The 20,450-nt window shown below is 35.1% G+C and overlaps 1 long non-coding RNA gene across 1 annotated transcript; it reads right to left on the bottom strand.

Moving 5' to 3' along the window:
* Window positions 1-4,636: 4,636 nt before the first annotated feature.
* Window positions 4,637-6,112, bottom strand: LOC107888170 (uncharacterized). The gene is made up of 2 exons (XR_001681305.2): window positions 5,711-6,112; window positions 4,637-5,590 (listed from the first exon to the last, which is right to left on the bottom strand). It is a non-coding gene; the product is annotated as an uncharacterized lncRNA (long non-coding RNA).
* Window positions 6,113-20,450: the final 14,338 nt, after the last annotated feature.

The raw sequence follows: 20,450 nt of genomic DNA on the forward strand, positions 1-20,450 counted from the left end.
ACTTATGGCGAAGAGCCGGTTAAGATTTTGGCTCGGAAAGTAAAACAATTAATGAATAAGAGTATTGCACTTGTTAAAGTATTATGGCATAGACATGGAGTCAAAGAAGCCACATGGGAGCTCGAGGAGACCATGAGAGACTGATACCTGAATCTATTCATCGGTAAGATTTTCAGGGATGAAAAGCCCTAAGAGGGAGAATTGTAACAGGCCGATTTTGGTCCCAGTCGAAACAGTGGTTTCGGGACCACTAATCTGAGGGCAGAGAAATTATTTTTTTAATATTATTTTATGTGTTGTGGCATGATTATATGAGAGTATGAACATTTTGGTGCATTAATTTTAGCAATTTCATGCTTAATTGTGAAAAAGGACTAAATCGCATAAAGTGCAAAAGTCCTCTTTTGATATAGCTAAGGGTTTCAAATAGCTAGAGAACATAAATTGGGGGTCTTTAAAGGGCAATTAGACCCTTAAAAGACAAGCTAGTTGGCCATAGAGACATAAGGAGTCAAAAAGTCAAAAGATTACTAGGGTTGGTAATTGATGAGATTAGCAAATTGAATATTAAAATAAATTCAAAGGGGTCATCTTTCTTCTCCATTTTCCACCGAAATAATAGCCATTAGAGGGGTTTTTGAAGCTTGAAATTTCATCCACTTAGTCTCTCTACAAGTAACTGATCTTGATGGTTTTTCTTGATGATTTTTGTACTTTTAGAACCCTTGTAGCATGAGCTTTTAAATAAGGGGACTATTTTGCAAAATGGTTGAAAGTCTAGGGTTTTACCATTAGAGTGTTCATGTTGTTTTCTAAAATTTTATGGAAGAAAATGAATCATGGTTGTGAAATAAACAACTTTTGTGAAGTAGTTTTCATGGAAACCCTAACTAAAGACCATTTTGCATAAGTTGTAAAATAGTTGATAAATGTGTGAAATAATGAGAATTGTGGGTTCCTCTTAGTATAAAAAGTATTCGGCTAGGCTTTATTAATGAGAAAATGTGATAAAAATTGATTTTCAGGTCTAAGGGCAAAATGGTCATTTTGCCCAATTATGAATTTTTGAGTACCTAGATTAATAAAATGATTAAATTGTGAATTTTTATCATTATAGATCAAGAATTAAAAAATTCGGGCCTAGACCGGGAAAAAGCAAAACAAGTGGACTAAGCAGAACTAGTCGTCTACATTTTGTAATTTGAGGTATGTTGTATGTAAATAATAGAACTACATTGTTATTATATGTGTTTGAATTGATATAGTATAAATTGCTTGTTTGTGGACATGATTATGTATGATGAATATTGAGATAGTAGAACCCCCGTTTGAACCTTAGGAAATAAATCGGATATTCATGCCATGACATTCGGGTTATTTGTGTGTCAGTGTAAGACATGTTTGGGACATGCATCGGCAACATTATGAGAGCCAGTGTAAGACCATGTTTGGGACATGGCATTGGCATTGAGAAGAGAGCTAGTGTAAGACATGTCTAGGACATGAATCGGCCTCGAGATGTAAGCCAGTGTAAGACATGTCTGGAACATGCATCGGCTACGAGATGTGTCAGTGTAAGACCATGTCTGGGACATGGCATTGGCACGGATATGTGAGAGGTAGTGTAAGACCATGTTTGGCACATGGCATCGGCCTCAATTTTGATAGTCAGTGTAAGACCATGTCTGGGACATGGCATTGGCTTGATGGATGAGCCAGTGTAAGACCATGTCTGGGACATGGCTTCAGCATTATACCCTATGTTTGAGCCTTAGTGAATATCCGATAGCATTCTAAATTGTTCAACAGTGAGAGTTACAATTTAAGTTAAACGAGAAAAGTATAACCATGTTGTGAGTGGTACAGGTACCTATTTGAAATGTAAGAGATGTGAGCTCAATATATGCTATGTGAATTGTATTAGATAGTGATGAGTAAGTTGTGCTTATGCCTACTTTTTTATTATGAGCATGATGATGAATGGTAAAGTTGTTGTTATATTTATTTGCATGCAGCTTACGAAGCTTTATGCTTACTTCCTCTCATTTCCATTTTCTTATAGTGCCGTCTAATTAGCTCGAGGATGTTTTGGCAAAGAATAGATGGAATGAAAATATGCAAATGATATCTTGATATGTATTTGGTATATGAATGGATTATGCATGATGTTGATTAGGTAATTGGGTATGTAAATGTTAGGTTTGATATGGAAAATAATGTGCATTGAAATGGTTATTATAATTGCCAATTGAGTTATGAAATGTGGTCATTTATGCTTGTGAATACTTGTGTCTATAGGGTGGTAAATATGGCTTTGCAAATAGCCTACTTTTGTCCACACGGGCAGGGACACGGGCGTGTGTCTCACCCGTGTGTGACACACTGTCATGTTGCACGGCCGTGTGTCCCCTAGTGTTGAAATGATATGAAAGTCTGTATGCTCCACACGGTCTCACACGGGCGTGTGACTAGCCATGTGGTATAAGTCAATATACCCTATAGTTTTGGTACGGCCTGATACACCGGCCTGTGTGGCCATTTCTAAGGGCACATTAGCTAGACACACGGGCGTGTGGTTGGTCGTGAGACCCAAGTCAGTATCCTCTCCAGTTTTCACACAGCCTGGCATACGGACATGTCCTCAACTGTGTGACATAAGCCAGTATGTATGCCCTGTTTCCACACGGTCTAAGACATGGGCGTGTCTATTAGCAATGTGAGGTACATGTCCTGTTCATACGGGCGTGTGATACTTGAAATGTTGAAATTTTTCTAAGTTTCTAAATTTTTCATATGTTACCTATTTAGTCTCGAATGCGTGATTTAAATTTTGTATGCTCGATTTAAGTACATATTGAATGAGAATAACTGATATTTACTGAAATAAGATGACATTTGATAAATGATTATTCTAAATTGAGTTACAAGTTCGGTAATGCCTCTTAACCTATTTTGGCAAAGGTTACGGGTTAGGGGTGTTACTTGATCGGCTGCTTGGCCTAGTAGATCAAAGGGTCACAAAGAGCATGAATGATGAGTTGTTTAAACCTTTTACTGAGGATGAAATTTGGCACGTGGTGAATACGATGGCACCCCTTAAGGCCTCAAGAATTGACGGTTTTCCAGCAATGTTCTATCAAAGGTATTGGCATCTTGTTGGGGCTGAAATCACTAGCTATTGTTTGTCTATTTTAAAAGGGGAGATTGATATGGTGAGATTAATTAAACCCATTTAGTGTTAATTCCAAAAGTCGAAAAACCAAAAAACCTCTCTCAATTTCGACCTATAAGCTTATGTAATGTGATTTATAAGATTATTGCGAATGTTTTGGTGGATCGAATGAGTATAGCGCTGGGATACTGTATTGATAAAACTCAAGGGGCTTTTATATCAGGGAGACAGATCTCGGATAATGTTTTAATCGCTTATGAGGTCTTACACTCCCTTAAAATAAAGAAGAGGAGTAAACGAGGGAATTTTACGCTTAAACTTTATATAAGCAAAGTGTATGATTGAGTTGAATGGGATTTTTTGCGGTATGATGTCTAGGTTAGGTTTCCATATAGATTGGGTCGTTCTCATCATACGGTGTGTTTGTTCAGCTACTTATACGATGAGCATTAATGAGGGTATTAGTGACTGTTTTTCTCTGTCACGGGGGTTGAGGCAAGGTGTCCCACTCAGCACTTAACTTTTCTTAATCTGCACTGAAGGTCTTTCTATATTGCTAAATGAGGCAAAACATAAAAATCTGATGATGGGAGCTCCGATTGGAAGGGAAAGATTTCCAATTAATCATTTGCTATTTGTAGACGATTGCATTCTTTTCGGTGATGCTTTGAAGGATGGGGCTCATATAGTTCATAATATAATTATGGAATATGAACTGGTTTCGGGGCAATAAGTAAATTTTGATAAATCGCATATTTATTTTGGAGCAAGTGTGGGCCGACATGAGAAGGTTTCGGTCACCAACATTCTGGGAGTTTGGATGGCTACAAATCCGGAGAAATATTTGGGCTTCCCAATGATGGTTGGGAAAAAAAGAGATGGGCTTTTGCAAATTTTGTGGACAGATTCAGACGGAGGATTGAGAGCTGGAGTCTCCGGTATCTTTCGATTGGGATAAGGAAGTGTTCATCAATGTGGTGTTACAAGCAATTCCTGTATACGTTATGCAATGCTTTGCTTTACCAAAAACCTTATGTCAAATGCTAGAAGGTATTTTGAACAAATTTTGGTGGTCTAATAGTCAAACTGCTAAAGGTATTCATTGGATGGAGTGAGCTATGTATTCCCAAAGCTGATGGTTGGCTAGGATTTCGGGACCCCTTTTTGTTTAATAAAGCTTTCTTAGCTAAGCAAGTTTGGCGACTTCTATCCCAGCCTGATTTTCTTTTAGCGAAAGTCTTTAAAGCTCGTTATTATCCTTTTACAGGTATTATGTCAGCTAGAGTTAGTTCTTACTCCTCTTTTACTTGGAGAAGCATATGCAGTGCTAGGGAGCTAATTGCGAATGGTTTACTTTGGCGAATTGGTTGTGGTGAGGCTGTGAATATTTGGAATGATCCTTGGCTGCCTGGTCCTGGTAATAGTAGGGTATTAATTCAGAATATTAGTAACCATTGGACTATATTGAACCATTTAATTTATGTAAATTCGGATACCTGGAACTAGGAAGTGATCTATAGGATTGTTGACCATGAACAAGCTAGTCCCATTTTCAATATTCCCCTTGTAATTTTCAGAGCACAGGATATGCTGGTTTGGCATCATGATGCCACTGGGGAATACTTAGTGAAGAGTGGGTATCAAGCTTTAGTTACAGGAAAAATTTAGCATTCTGAATACAACTCGAATACTACAGACAATTAGAAGAAATTTTACAAGTTGATTTGAGATATACAACTTCCTTCTAAAATTAAAATACACATGTGGCGGTTACTCAAAGATTATGTACCTCACTTTAATAACTTTAATCAAACGAAGACTAAGAGTTGACAATGTTTGGCCTCAGTGCAAGGAGGCTCCGGAGGATTTTGACCACTTATTGTGGTATTGTGGTGTCTTACGGCAACTCTGGCAGTCCTTGAATCTCTCGATTGATCTCAATAGGAATACCTCGGATTATAAAATTCAGTTAGTAAGCATTTTTATTGCAGCTTAAGAGGGTACCAAAAAAATGTTACTCATTTCTTTTTGGGCTTTTTGGTTTAAACAAAATAAGACGATTCATGAAGATCTTAAATTCTCTATGCAGGATCTTTTGGGTTTTGTCTAGTGTTATGTACAAGAATTGAGTTTGAGTAAATCTACTGTTTTTCCTCTTAAATCTAAAGTGACTGAGTTGTGGCGACCCCCTAACCTTGGGTTTATTAAATTAAATTTTGATGCCTTTTTTAAGGGTGAATCTAATACCTCTATTGTGGCAATTATAGCCCGTAATGATGTGGGTCAAATAATGGGTGCATGTACTTACCCTTATGTAGGCGTTGCAGATGATTTTGTTGCAGAAGCTAAGGCTTGTAAACGAGCACTCCTCTTTGCGATTGATATGGGTTTCAGGGTGGTCATTTTGGAAGGGGATTCCTTAACAATTATCAAAAAAACTTATGTTATGGTTCAAACAGAAGTGGCTTACCATTTTGTCCCAAGAGATGTTAATAGGGTAGCTCATACTCTAGTTACGGAGGGGCGTAGGTGACTCACCATATTTTTGGGTTGAAGAGGCACCAGATTCTGTCGAAAAATTGGTGCCAGAGGACTGGTCTAATTGGCTTCGTCAGCGATGATGAGTTTTTCATTGGGCTTTGAAGTTTGGAGAAGGTTCTTTGAATCTCCAATGTTGGTTTTTCAAAGTTGTTTCCCTTTCTCGTTTTGGCTGCGATGGTTTTCTGACGTTAAACGGAAAGGTTTTGGCCGGTATTCTTTGTTGGGTGTTCTTTTGGGGATTGTTTGTGATTTTTTCGTTTATGGCTTTGGTTTTTTGTGTGCTTTCATTTTCTTGTTTTGTTTTGGCAATATTTGCTTTTGTTGTCTTTTCATTTTTCTTTGTGGTGTTTGTTTTGTTAGATATTTTTTGAGCCAGTCCCTTTATTAATGAATACCTATTTTCGAAGCAAAAAAAAATTCAATTTAAACACTCCCATTCATTATGATTGAAGTTTATGGGTGTCAATGCTTAATAATTGTCGAATTTGGCTAAACAATTTCATTATCCTAGTATTCAGATTTTTGTACTCAAATATTTCCATTAGTTGTGCATTTTTTTAAGTAAAGCAGAAATCATAATCGAGAGTAATATTAAATATTTTATTTTGTTAAATTTATTGTTTTAATTATATTGATTATAATTTAAATTATCATCATTATAAAATTAAATATTTATACTTTTTTACTTTTTTTAATAATAATATTTATAATATGTTATGTATAAATTTTAAAATTTAATATAATATATTTTAATTAATACACACAAGCAACTTGTGCATCGCATGGAGAGAAAAAAGTAGTTTATTACTATTATATACATGTTTTTGGTGGAATGGTATGACATATTGTATTCAGAAGAGAAGAACACAAGTTTAAACATTGAAAACAACATTGTTGGGAGATATCCACAATCCTATATGCATCGTAAAATGAATATGAATAGCAATAAAGAAAATGTCAACTATAAAATTTTTTAATTTAGTCACTAACATTTTTTAAATTTGATTTTTTTGCCACTCTGTCCTTAAATAGTTAAGGGAAGTTTGATGTGAATTTTTTTATTGGCATAATAATGAATTTATCTCTCCAATGTTTACATGTTCTATCAATTTGATCCTAATTCTAAAAACTTAACAAGTTTAGGTATTAATATTTACATATTCTATCAATTTAATCTTAATTCTAAAAACTTCAAAAATTGAAAAAAAATATTAAAACATTTATATTTTTTTCAATGAAAATTATATAAATACATAAAATAATAAAATAATAAATATTGTTGGGGATCAACCCGTATAAACAACGAGAAAGAAGGAATAGAGAAAACTAGACATACAAATTTACGTGGAAAAACGCCTCCAATCAAGAGAATAAAAAATCATAGGCAAATGAGACTTCATTAACGAGCAAACAAACAAAGAGTACAAGATGGAGAAATTCAAAACAAACCTAAACCTAGAATACAAAGCTCTCTCTGGCTAAAAGCACAGAATTCCCTTAAAGCTCTCTAAAACTCTCTTTTGATTTTCTCTCTAATGCTATGTTATGTTCTTCCAATTTTAGGATTGTTGCCCTTTAAATAGGCTAATATTAGAGTTCTAATATGACTATAATATCTCTAACGTAATCAGAGTTTAATTGGAAAAAGTAACCTTATTGACAGTTTAATACATAACTACTTTTAAGTTTGGAACTCGTCATATCATCGTGACATTGCCTCTGTTTCAAATGCCGTCGAGTTGTTGCGACATCGTGTGATTCCTCATTGCAACATCGCCTCTACTTTGACTCCAATTTGAAAAATAAAATACGAGAAACACTCCACATATATAAATATTTATAATGGTAACTTTAAATATTTTAATGATATATAAACTCTTTTGTTTTATTTTAATCATTACCATTTCCTTTCTATTGACCTAATGATTGGATCAATCATTTACAATTTCAGTTGGTGCTTAGAATTTGTTAATAAAATCTATTAATAGTTTCCAATGTTAGTGTTCTCACATTACAAAGAGATACATAATATACAAAATATAAATAATAAATTTTATGGAAAAGGATCAAAATAAAGAGACATTATTTTCTATGGAAATGTGTTTTATTACGGAAAAACACACATTGTGCCTTAAAATAATTGGGAAAGAGTAGTAGTATAATAACTATTTTTTCTTGGTTTATAAATATTACTTTGTGATTGTATAACTATATAGTTGAGTGATGGATGAGATTGAACAGGTCGATCGTTGAGAGCTTAGGGTGGTGATGTAACCCTCCCCAAAATTTTGAGAATTTAATTGTGAGAATCTGCAGTAATTAAATTTTTGTATCTATGATTCTGTGTTATGCTATTATGTTAAAGATTCGGAGTTTGAGTCGCATTGTTAAAAGTTTTATTTTTTTTTAAATGTGTTATATAGTTAAGTTCAATTCTGTGTAAATTTATGTCAATAATGAACATGTTGGTTCACTGGTTAAGCATCTATCTGTATTCTGTCTGGTTCCAAGTTTGAAACCATTATATGCGATAGAGAAATATTTTTGTTAAACGTCGAAAGGTTGGTTGGTGGTTAATTTAAATCCTTCTGACTAATTCTATTGTCTCTTTTCTTTTCTTTTTGTTCTTTCCTTGTTCTTTATTTCCTTTGTTTTTCTTTTTATATTTTTACCTTTTTGTTTGCTTTGATACTTGATTTTGCACTACTTGGGAACTTTTTCATTGCTTGTCAAGTCGATTGTACGAGTGTTGTGTAAATTTAGTCATTATTTCTTTCTGTTATTGTGAGTTCATCTTGTTATCAATATTTCTATTGAATTAGGGTTGTAACTCATTTTACTTGAATGGGATGTTTAAACTCTTGATTGGTTACTTTTTACACGAGGATCTTACGAGAGACACTTGTTTATCGCGTTAGTTCGATTTCCACTGTTGTGTGCAAGGTAGGTGTACGAAATTGAGTTGGGATTTTTGTCGAAACCTTTAACATGACCTTTGATGTTATGTCGATTTTAGCGCTGAATCAAGAATGATAGTGAAATTGATTCTTGGATGGTCATATTAGGTTCAGGGATACTCTTACACCTTTGGGGCGTCAAAACAACTTCAGATACATGCCAAAAACCTTAAATTTCGAGAGTTTCAGTCGCTGAAAAATGTGGCTGTCGATGCCACATGGCCAGACACACAGGCGTGTGTCCAGGCTGTGTAACTCACTGTTCATTGGTTTGAAGCCACACAGGCAAGGCACATGAGCGTGTGCTTAGGCAGTGTGTGGCTACATTAGTGCAAAGTTCACACGGACAAAGGACCCGGGCATGTATCTAGCCCGTGTAACTCACTGTTTGTTTCCTAGGACAACACGGGCAAGCACACGGGTGTGTGCCCAGGCCGTGTGAGTCATATGCGTGTAACTCTCTATTTACATTTTAGAACCATATAGGTAGAGGACATGGGCGTATGCCTAGGCCGTGTGAGCCACACAGGTAAGGACATGGGCATGTGTTCAGGCCGTATGGCATATGAAAAGGGCCTGAAACCCGTTTTTGAGGTCGTAAATGTTGTTTAAGACTGATATTGATTTGCCCACTGTATGAATGATCTGAATTTGACTGAATGAGAATTCTCTGATACTCTGTGACAGACGTATGAATACCATAACTTTATGTGTACAGTGATACTTAATCTGATATTGATCTGTGTTATCTACTTGTAAAACAATTAAGAATAAATGAATACAGATTATGGATATCTGCATTCTGCACCTGCATGGGTTGGGATATTGTGAAGAAAGAAGTAATCTACTCTAAACTAGTGGCTAAGCCACCATGTGTATAATTTTGATTCTGAAGCTGTGTCGCATTATGATCTAGCAGCTAAGCTGCGTTTTTGTAAACTTGTCAGACAGACACTCTATGGTGTGTAGGGTTGGCTGGGCGATGAATGCCCTTAATGGTGTGTTGGGATGGCCGAAGATGGTGTGTAGCGGATGGGGTTTAGGGATATTTGCATCTAAATCTGATTTGTTCTATATATGGAACTAAATGCATCTGTAATTAATCTGTCTCGAATATGAACTAGAAATGCTTCTGTTACCAAATAAAATCTTTGAATCTGGAAACTATTTGATAAATATGTTTTAATTGAATAAACTTCTTTTATGCACTGAATTCACAACTCATTTTGTTATTAAATGGATTTCAGGTGGTTCTCAGACTTGAATGGGTTAGCGCCGTAAGAGCTCGGTCAAGCTCTTATCTTTATTCTAAATACTACTATTAGGAAATCACATATTCTAAGATATTATGATGTTTTGGGAGATTATATACTTAGTTGGTTGTTGTGTTGGTTATTATGTGTTAAATGGTTTATTCTAACTATGCTATAAATGTGATGTTTTAATATCGTTGATGTAACTCTCTAGACTTGGTATGGACGTCTAGGCCGGGTTTAGGGTGTTACAGGTGGGATGTTGGATCCGGTGTCCGTAGTGTTTTCGTTTATATACACTTGTATTTTTCAAACAAATTGGTTAAAAAAATATTAATTAATTACATTAATATCTTTTCTATATTATCCTCAATGGTGCACACAAAGCAAAATGGAAGTCAATATTGGTTCATTAGTTATTTAAAGTTTAACTAATACTAAGTGGCATTACGTGGTTGGATCGTAATATGAAAAGACAACTTGTATTAATAGATGAATCTAAACATGTCCTTAGTCTAATCGAAAATGAAAAAACCAATTGAAAGAGTAATATGTCATCTATCAAGTCCAATTGGAGAGATGCTTTGTCTTGAGCATCGGAGTGGATGATTCTTAGAAGGTAGAAGCATAAATGTGACTGATTGAATGAAAGTACATCAAACATGATCCAAGTAAAATAGATCCTTAATTTGTTTTTGTATTTATTCACTTGTGACATTCATAGTTTGGCATGCATTAATCCTGAATGGATGATGTGCTATGTGTGTGTGACTCGTATATTTTGATGTAAGTAAAAGCTGAGTTCAAACAGATAAGGAATTGAAAACTACTACGTTGGGCATATGACTTCTGCAGTATGTAGCATCATTCATAATAGTGGAACTAATAGCCCAATAAATGAATAAATGCTATCCTCTCATTGGTATTACATGATATATGAAAAGTAAACGTGACCACGGGTGATTTGTCTTTGTGATAAAGGACTTGATTACTATTTAATAATAATTGACTTTTCATGAAGAAAGATGTAATTGCTACTATGAGCTAAAATAGGATTATATTGGGAGAATTAATTTATCCTAAAGAGATTAAGGATATCTTATGCACACTTCTGACAAGGTCATTGAACGAGCATTGATTGAGTAGCTCTCGTAATGATATGTAATTAGGGAGAGCTCAGTCACGATACTATAATGGAATGACTTCATGACTAAATGAGTTTATGATTAATAGGTGAAAGGCTAAAACTTAATTATAAATCATTTGAGTCCTAATGACATATTTCCAATCGTTCCCTCCGCTAGCTCATTGAAACAAAAAATGAATTGCTTATAGAATCAAATAAACATAAATAGAAAGAAATGATAAAGTTAAAGAAATGAGTCACATTTAGAAATGACTTGAGAATTAATTTTAGATTTTTGAGTTATTGTTTAATCAAATAATTGAAGTTCGAAAATGAAATTAAATTAATTGGTCATTGTGAATATGTTGAATATGAAAATTAAATATATTTTCTCATAGATTCTCTTACAGTAAATTTGCTATGACTTTAATGGAATTAAATTTGGGTTGAGAAAATTATTTAATTATAAAATTAATAAATCTAATTAAATTAATTTAATAAATAATATTTTTTTGGAACTAGAAAAACATATATTGGTTTGGATTAAATTATAAAGTGTTGGGTTAAAAGTCCAGGAATCATATATAATTGGACCCAATATAGAAGAAGCCCAAAAATCTCTCATAATACATATGAGGGGCAACAACCCTAGTATATTTACTAGATGATAACTCAAAATTATATAGACATTTAGAACATCTTCTGACTAATAATTCATGCAAATTCTGAGTGTTTTAATAGCAAATTTTGTAGTTTTATTACAAATTTGTAAAGTAGGACAAAATTAAAGATAAATTTGTAATCTTACTTATTTACATGTTAATTTGACATATTTTTTCTGATTTGACGCAATTTGGTGCAATAGGAGAAAAGTTAGTCTTGAAGCTCACCTATTAGATGCTCGATACCCTAGCTTTCCTGCAACAGAGGCCATGCAGATGTCGGTTGATGGCTAACCAGCATGTGGCATCCTAAATTCATATCTTGGATTCTCAAATTAATTTTGACCCAACTCACAATTGGATCATTGAAGTGGACAAGTCTGCATTCAAATTTTAAGCCCAAATCATCCACTAAGGGAGGAAAAAACCCAATTCGACTATGGGAAGTCCAACCGTCCATAAAAATAACTAATTTAGGCACCCAAGACTTGGTAAAATGTCATAAATAAGCCACATCAATTTTTCTATGTGATCGTTAAACTCTTTTCCATGAATCAAGTATGAGTTAGCTAAATTTAACACAAGGGGCCATCCATGCATGAGAGAAAAAAGGGGATTATCATGCTAAAAACAAAAAACTTAAGAGGCTCCTCACTAGTATAAATAAAGAGGCATTTACTCTCTATTTCATTCATTCATTCATCCCTCACTCACCATCTCTTTTCTCTCTTTTTTCACTTCCTATTTTCTATTCTTCAAAGAGTGTTTGTAAGGCTTTGAGAGTAGCCCCATTCAGCCATATTAAGAGTTTTTGAGCTTGGTTGCCACGAGAAGAAGCAAATAACAAAGGAGGAGCAAACTGAGTTGTGCCTCAAAGAACTGCTGGAAACAACTTAGCATTTCTTTTCCCTTCAATATTTTTTTTTCAATTCTAGAAACATGATTGCGACTAAGTTTTCTGCTTTTAATGTAATCATGATTGCTTAATTTTTTTGGTTCAAGAATTATTTGAATTTTGTATATTAGATTATTTAATTTTTTAAAGATGCTTTGTGCATTTTGATGCGTGATATTTGTAACAGGTTTTAAAAATTTATAAATGAATCATTCTTAAGACTAATTATTATCACGATTAAGGCAGGTGTACCTATCGAACAGTAGTATAGTTCAGCAAGACCGGATTGTCGAACCCAAAGGAACTATGAGTACTAGTATTTACTTCCTTTTTATTATCTAGCGTAAAAATTAGGAGGTTTGGTTATCTAAACTAATTACCAACTAAGAATGCACAGAAAGAAAATTTGGGAAAATACTTTTGGGAAAATTCGATTGATTACGACAATACCTAAGAAAAAATCCACCTAGACTTCACTTGTTATTTGACTCTGAATCAGATGATTTATTCATTTGACTTGAACCGTAGAAATCCCTAAGTTATATTATTATCTCTCTCGAGACTAATAACGTCTAACCTTAGTTGAATAATTGAAATCTCTTTCTAATTAACACCCTAGAATTGCATTAACTTGATCTATGGATTCCCTTATTAGGTTTCACCCTAATCTGGCAAAATCTTATCACCCTATCTCTAGACGTGCAATCAACTCCGCTTAATTATGACAAATTTACTTTTAGACAGGGTCTATTCCTCCTGTGAATAAGAGCTTGACTTGAATCAATATTCTGGAATATCAAGACAAGGATTAAGAAAACATAATTAAGAACAAGTCAAATATTTATCATACAATTCAAATAATAATAACAAGATCCATCTTTGGTTTCATTCCCCTTAGGTATTTAGGGGGTTTAGTTCATACTTATGAAAGAAAACATCTCAAAAGCATAAAGATAATAAAACATAAGAAAACCCAAAACTCCTGAAGGAACTTGAAGGTAGATCTTCAGTCTTGATGATGAATCTAGCTTCTGATATGGATCAACCAACTTTCCTTGAGTAATTCCTTGCTTTCTACTTTGCGTCCCCCTTCTAAGTGCCTCCTCAGGTGTTTAAATAGGCTTTTGGATGCCTAAGAGCCCTAAAAATTGGCCTTTTCCAAATAGGACTATACTTGGGCTCGGCATGGACACGCCTGTGTGACACACCCATGTAAGTCGTGCTTCAATCCTGCCAAATGGACACGGTCGTGTGACACGCCCCTGTGAGGAAGTCCAAGCCATGTTGATTTCCCACGTGGGTCCATTTTCTCCGTTTTTGGCCCGTTTCTCACTCTTTTTACTCTCCTATGCTCTCCTAAGTATAAAACATGAAATTAAAGGATTAGGAGCATCGAAATCACCAAATCTAAGGAGAAACCATTCATAAATGGGCTAAGCATGGATAAAAATATGTATAAATTACGGTTTATCAAATACCCCCACACTTAAGTGTTTGTTTGTCCTCAAGCAAAAATCCTCAACTCATAATCAAAATAAATTCTTCTTAATTTCTAATCCCTATCAATAATATCTCAAAATAATCCATAAGTACTCATACATTGAAAATTCAACTGGAAGCACATCAAAGTTTCAGACATTCCAAGTTGAGCATTTTATCACGAAAACATAGGTGTCTCCCCTCATCTAAGTGATTACCTTTGATCAAACTATCATAGATTTTAACATCCTCACTAAAGATTCACTCAAATCACTTAAGGTGTTTAAGGACATCAATAAAAGCTATCATCAGTCAATACGAAAAGTTATTACCATAGGCTTGCTTGAAAATCAAATCTCCACCACTATATATTGAGTTGATACATCAATCAAAAAGGTCTTTTTAGAGGGTTGTAACATGGCTTTGGTTAGGGGGTGTGGTCACAAGCTGAAAGAAGATGTTAGAATCGAGATTGAATTGAAAAATTACCTAGTTAGAAAAATAACTAGTCATCAGTTGAATACAAGTGAGCTTCATCTTAGAATATGAAATTAACACTCAAGCTCAAAAATGACGAATTACTACTAATATGTATGTAAGTATTTTTTTTTTATTTTGTCAAATATTTAGAAGCACAAAACATAACTAAGAAATGTGTTCAAATCAAATCTCGACAAAAATAGGGATCAAATTAGGGAATTTCAACAATAATGGGTTATGGGTTAATATTAAGGGTAAATCAATTAATGGCTTGTTAGGCTCAAAAGGAGTTCACTAAGGGTTAATTATGGAGGTAAGCATTTGTGAAGTGAGTGGGTTAAACCTAAGTGCCTTTATCATCTTGACATATCAAATCAAATGGTGTGGTCTTGACATGCACAATCAAGTAAGTTCTAGAATAACAACTCAAAACTGACGCACTCATAATGAAAGTGAGCATGAAAGGAATAAAATATGCTCTAAAGGCTCAAGATCTCACAAAAATTATGGCTTTTTGGTGTTCAAACTTGTGAATTTCAACTCAAGATAATACCTAAACTTAGGGAAACAACCTAAAAGTTTTTAATTCTTCAAAAATCAACTTATCATACTTGATTCCTTAATATATTAAAGTTTAAACAATCAATGCATAAATGGCTATATTTTAATTCACGACATATCAATAAAAATCATAAATTAATTAAAATTCATTCTAATAGTGATATGAGTGATTCACGTGAGAATGTGACAAAATTCAGGGATTTCTAATGATGATATAAAAGACCCCCTACACTTAATATGTACATTGCCCACAATGCACAAAGATAGATATATTGAAAAAGATAGATATATAATCATAAGATAGGGAGAGAAGTGAAACTTCCTAAAAGATGAATGGACTCCTTGAATTAGATTTATGGAGAATAATCTGCCAAGGCAATGATGAGAGTGGAGGAGGATACTCTGGTGGTGGTAGAGGGTCATTAGTCCATAAGTCCTGCGCCATTGGGGTTTTTTAATTCCTATTTGATGATGAGCTTTGGAGCTTTTTATGGCTGTGACAAAATCAGGAACTCTTTAGAAAATATAATGAAGCATATTTACTCATAATGAAATAGCCGAAAATAAAAATTGTAAAAACTCAAGATAAAATAGTATTAACAGGAAATAAAAAGTAATTTCAAAATAAAAAGATAGAGCAAAAATAGATAATAGGTGTTTATAGAGAAATTGGGGCACAAGGCCATGGGGCACGCCCGTGTGCCTTCGTTTCAGCCCGTGCGTCTCGTGGTTTTCGAAATTGGGTGCATTGGTGTACACGGCCATGTTGCATGGCTGTGTCAATCTTCGATCCCTTCTCCCATGCCTGTGTATGTAGGCACTTGCCTGTGTTATTGTGACATTGTCAACCACGGGGGTTGGGCACGGGTGTGTCGAACGCCTGTGCTTAATTGACAGCTTTGCCCACGGTTTCAAAACACAGGCGTGTCACATGCCCTTGTTATTTTGGAAGTTTCACCCATGGCCATGTCGAACGGCCGTGGCAACTTATCGTATCCCGTGCTGGGGAAAAAAATTTTGCCCTGTTTTCACATGGCCGTAGCGCACGGCCGTGTTTCATCCCGTGGTATATGCACGGCCTATGGCACGCCCGTTTACCTAGCCGTGTGGTTTTGAAAATCCTGTGTTCAGTGAGTCAGTTAGTGAATTTAATGTTAAAGACTAAATTTTAAAGAAGTTAGCACCGTTAGTGCTCGGGGTGCCTCCCAAGAGCACTTGTTTGTAGTGTAAGCTCGACTCTACATTGTGGGTGTATTCAGGTAACTTTATGGAACCGTAGCTCCTCTTTATCGTCTTTGAAATTCTCACTGTTATACATCTTGAGACGATGTCCATTTACCTTAAAAGTGCCTTGTGATGGATGACTTACCTTTATTGTACCATATGAAAATACAGTTTGAACTACGAAAGGTCCTGACCATCGTGATTTAAGCTTTCCAAAAAACATTGTGAGCCTCGAGTTATATAACAGGACAAGATCTCCAACTTCAAATTGTCTTCGTTGCTTCAAACGGGCATCGTGGCAGAGCTTCGTCGCTTCCTTATATAGACGCGAATTTTCATATGCATTGGCTCGCCACTCATCTAACTCATTCAACTGCATCAACCTGTTTTCACCTGCAAGTTTAGGGTCAAGATTTAGAAAATTTATAGCCCAGAATGCCTTGTGTTCCAAATCAAATGGTAGGTGACAACTTTTCCCATAAACAAGTTTGTAAGGTGATGTTCCTATGGGAGTCTTAAAAGCAGTTCTATAAGCCCGTAAAGCATCATCTACTTTCATCACCCAATCCTTCTTGTTTAATTCTACTATCTTTTCTAGGATACGTTTAAGCTCTCGGTTCGCTACTTTGACTTGGCCACTAGTTTGAGGGTGATAAGGGGTAGCTGTTCTGTAATGAACTTCGTATTTCTTGAGGGTCTTGTCAAATTGGGCGTTATAAAAATGGGTACCCCTATCACTGATAATTGCTTTAGGTGTACCAAATCAAGAGAAAAGTTTCTTAAGGAATCGTACTACTACTCTAGCATCATTAGTAGGTAAAGCTTGGGCTTCTACCCATTTGGACATATAAACAACAGCTACTAAGATGTATTTGTTCCCAAATGACTAGGGAATGGACCCATGAAGTCGATACCCCAAACGTCAAATATTTCACATGAGAGCATATATGTCTAAGGCATTTCATCACGTTTGGATATATTACCTGTCCTTTGACATTTGTCGTAAGAAGTAACATACCTGTTGGCGTCTTTGAATAGAGTGGGACAATAAAAACCTGATTCGAGGACTTTATGTGCCGTCTTATTTCCACCGTATTGGTCCTGAGTGGCAATGTTTCGAGATTTTCAATGCTTCTGTCCTATAAAATGCATCTCCTAATGATTTGATCTGCACATTTACAGAAAGGAAAAGGGTCTTCCCAGAAGTAGTTTTTCACATCAGTGAAGAATCGCTTCTTTTGCTAATGTGTCAACCCTTTTGGGATAATGTTAGAGGCTAAAAAATTTGCAATATCTGCAAACCAAGGTATCTCAGAATTAGATATAGTAAAAAATTGTTCTTCAGGGAATGTATCATTTATTTCAATGTCATCTGGTTCTTTGGTACTTGAGTTTTCAAGCCTGGAGAGATGGTCAGCCACAAGATTTTCAGCTCCTTTCTTATCCTTAATCTCCAAGTCAAATTCCTTCAATAATAAGATCCATCGAATGAGTCAAGGTTTTGCATCAGTTTTAGTCAAAAGGTGGCAAAGAGCAGAATGGTCAGTATAAACGAAAACTTTAGACAATATTAAATATGGCCTAAATTTATCAAATGCAAAAACCACAGCTAGCAGCTCTTTCTCTATGGTGCTGTAGTTTTCTTGTGCGGTTGTCAAAGTCCTGCTAGCATAATAGATAGGTTGAAAATGTTTATCTCTTTGTTGTCCCAAAACTGCACCTACTGCAAAGTCACTCGCATTGCACATTAGTTCAAAAGGTGAATTGCAATCAGGTGCAATTATAATTGGATGTTTAGCCAGTTTATCCTTTAAAGTATTAAATGCTTCTAAACACTCTTGATTGAAATAAAAAGGCACCCTTTTCTAGTAATTTAGTCAAAGGCTTAGCTATTTTAGAAAAGTCTTTAATAAATCTTTTATAAAACCCAACATGTCCTAAGAAGCTTCTAATAGCCTTAACCGAATTGGGGGTAGTTTTTCAATGGTTTCAATTTTAGATTTATCAACCTCAGTCCCTCTACTAGAAATTTTATTTCCTAACACAATACCTTCTTGAACCATAAAGTGACATTTTTCCCAATTAAGCACAAGGTTTGTTTCCTCACATCTTATTAACACTCGTTTTAAATTTTTTAAGCAAACATGGAAAGAGTTACCAAAAACTGAAAAATCATCCATAAATACCTCCATGACGTCTTCTATGAGTTCGTCAAAAATGGCCATCATGCAACGCTGAAAAGTAGCAAGAGCATTACATAATCCAAAAGGCATTCTACGATAAGCAAACGTACCATATGGACATGTAAATGTCGTCTTTTCTTGATCTTCAGGAGCTATTGGGATTTGAAAATAGCCAGAGAGTCCATCTAAAAAGTAGTAGTACATGTGTCCTGACAATCTTTCCAACATTTGGTCAATGAATAGAAGGGGAAAGTGGTCTTTTCTCATGGCATCATTTAGCTTCCTATAATCAATGCACACTCTCCAACCTATGACTGTCCTTGTTGGGATTAATTCATTCTTCTCATTGGCTACAATAGTCATGCCTCCTTTCTTAGGAACAACCTGCATTGGACTCACCCAAGAATCGTCAGAAATAAGATAAATAATTCAAGCATCTAGGAGTTTAATTACCTCAGCTTTAACAACTTCCTTCATGTTGGCATTCAGTCATCTTTGGGCTTGCACGCATGGTTTATATTCATCTTCCATTAAAATTTTGTGGGTACAAAAAGAAGGTTTGATCCCTTTAATGTCAGAAATTTTCCAAGGTATGACCCTTTTATTCTCTCTTAAAACTTGGAGTAATTCTTCTTTCTCCTTGGGTTGCAAGTTGGATATAATAATTACCAGTAATGTGGAATTATTTCCAAGGAATGCATATTCCAAGTGATTCGGCAATTGTTTAAGTTCCAGTTTGGGAGGTTAGTCAATAGAGGGTTTTGCTTAAGTTCATCTTTTACCTTAATTCCCTCATAATCTGCTAGTTTTGGGGAGGTTTTATTGGAGTTTAGTTCTGTTCCTATTTCAGAATCATCATCCATCCCCTCTCCTTGGGTAAGACACAGTTCCATCGTGTCATTGTGTGCGATTTCCTGAAATGAATCTTGAGTAGCATGATCAATAGAGTCGATAAAATAACATGAGTCATCCTATTCACTAGAAAATCTCATGACATCATAAATTTTAAAAATAATCTCTTCGTCACTTACTCTAAGTACCAATTTACCATCACCCACATCAATTACAGCTCTAACAGTGGCTAAAAATGGCCGACCTAAAATTAAAGGCACTTCAACATCTTCATCCATGTCAAGCACAACGAAATCAATAGGGAATATAAATTTATCTACTTTTATAAGTACGTCTTTTATAATTCCCCTAGGATATTTAACATATCTATTAGCTAATTGAATACTCATCCTAGTGGGTTTAGGTTCCCCAAGACCAAGTTGTTTAAACATTTTATATGGCATCAAATTAATGCTGGCGCCTAAATCAGCTAGTGCTTTATCAACATTCAAACTACCAATTAAACAGGGAATAGTAAAACTTCCTAGGTCTTTCAGTTTGGTTGGTAGTTTGTTTTGGAGTATGGCCAAGCACTCTTCATTAAGCTCCATTGTAGATAATTCTTCAAACTTCCTTTTGTTTGTTAGAAGCTCCTTTAAGAATTTTTCATATGTAGGCATCTACAATATAGCTTCAACAAAAGGTAAGTTAATATGCAGTTGTTTAAAAAGTTTAAGAAATTTACCGAATTGTGCATCTATGCGGCCTTTCTTCAACTTTGCTGGGTATGGGATTGGTGGTTTATATTCTTTTGGCATTAAGTTGTCATTGTTTTTAGGTTCGACCTCCTTTCTGTCAGCTTCTTATGGTGGCTTCTTTTCAGATTCAGCTAACACTTTCCCACTCCTTAGTGTAACTGCTTTCCCGTGCTCTTTTGGGTTGGGTTCAGTGTTACTAGGTGAACTTCTTGGTGGTCTTTCAGATATCAATTTAGCGAGCTGACCTATCTGAGTTTCGAGCCCTTAGATCGACGCTTGTTGATTTTTAAGTGCTATCTCAGCATTCTGAAAACGAGTTTCTTACACT

The sequence above is a fragment of the Gossypium hirsutum genome, chromosome A03, assembly GCF_007990345.1.
Source record: "Gossypium hirsutum isolate 1008001.06 chromosome A03, Gossypium_hirsutum_v2.1, whole genome shotgun sequence".
Taxonomy (NCBI): Eukaryota; Viridiplantae; Streptophyta; class Magnoliopsida; order Malvales; family Malvaceae; genus Gossypium; species Gossypium hirsutum.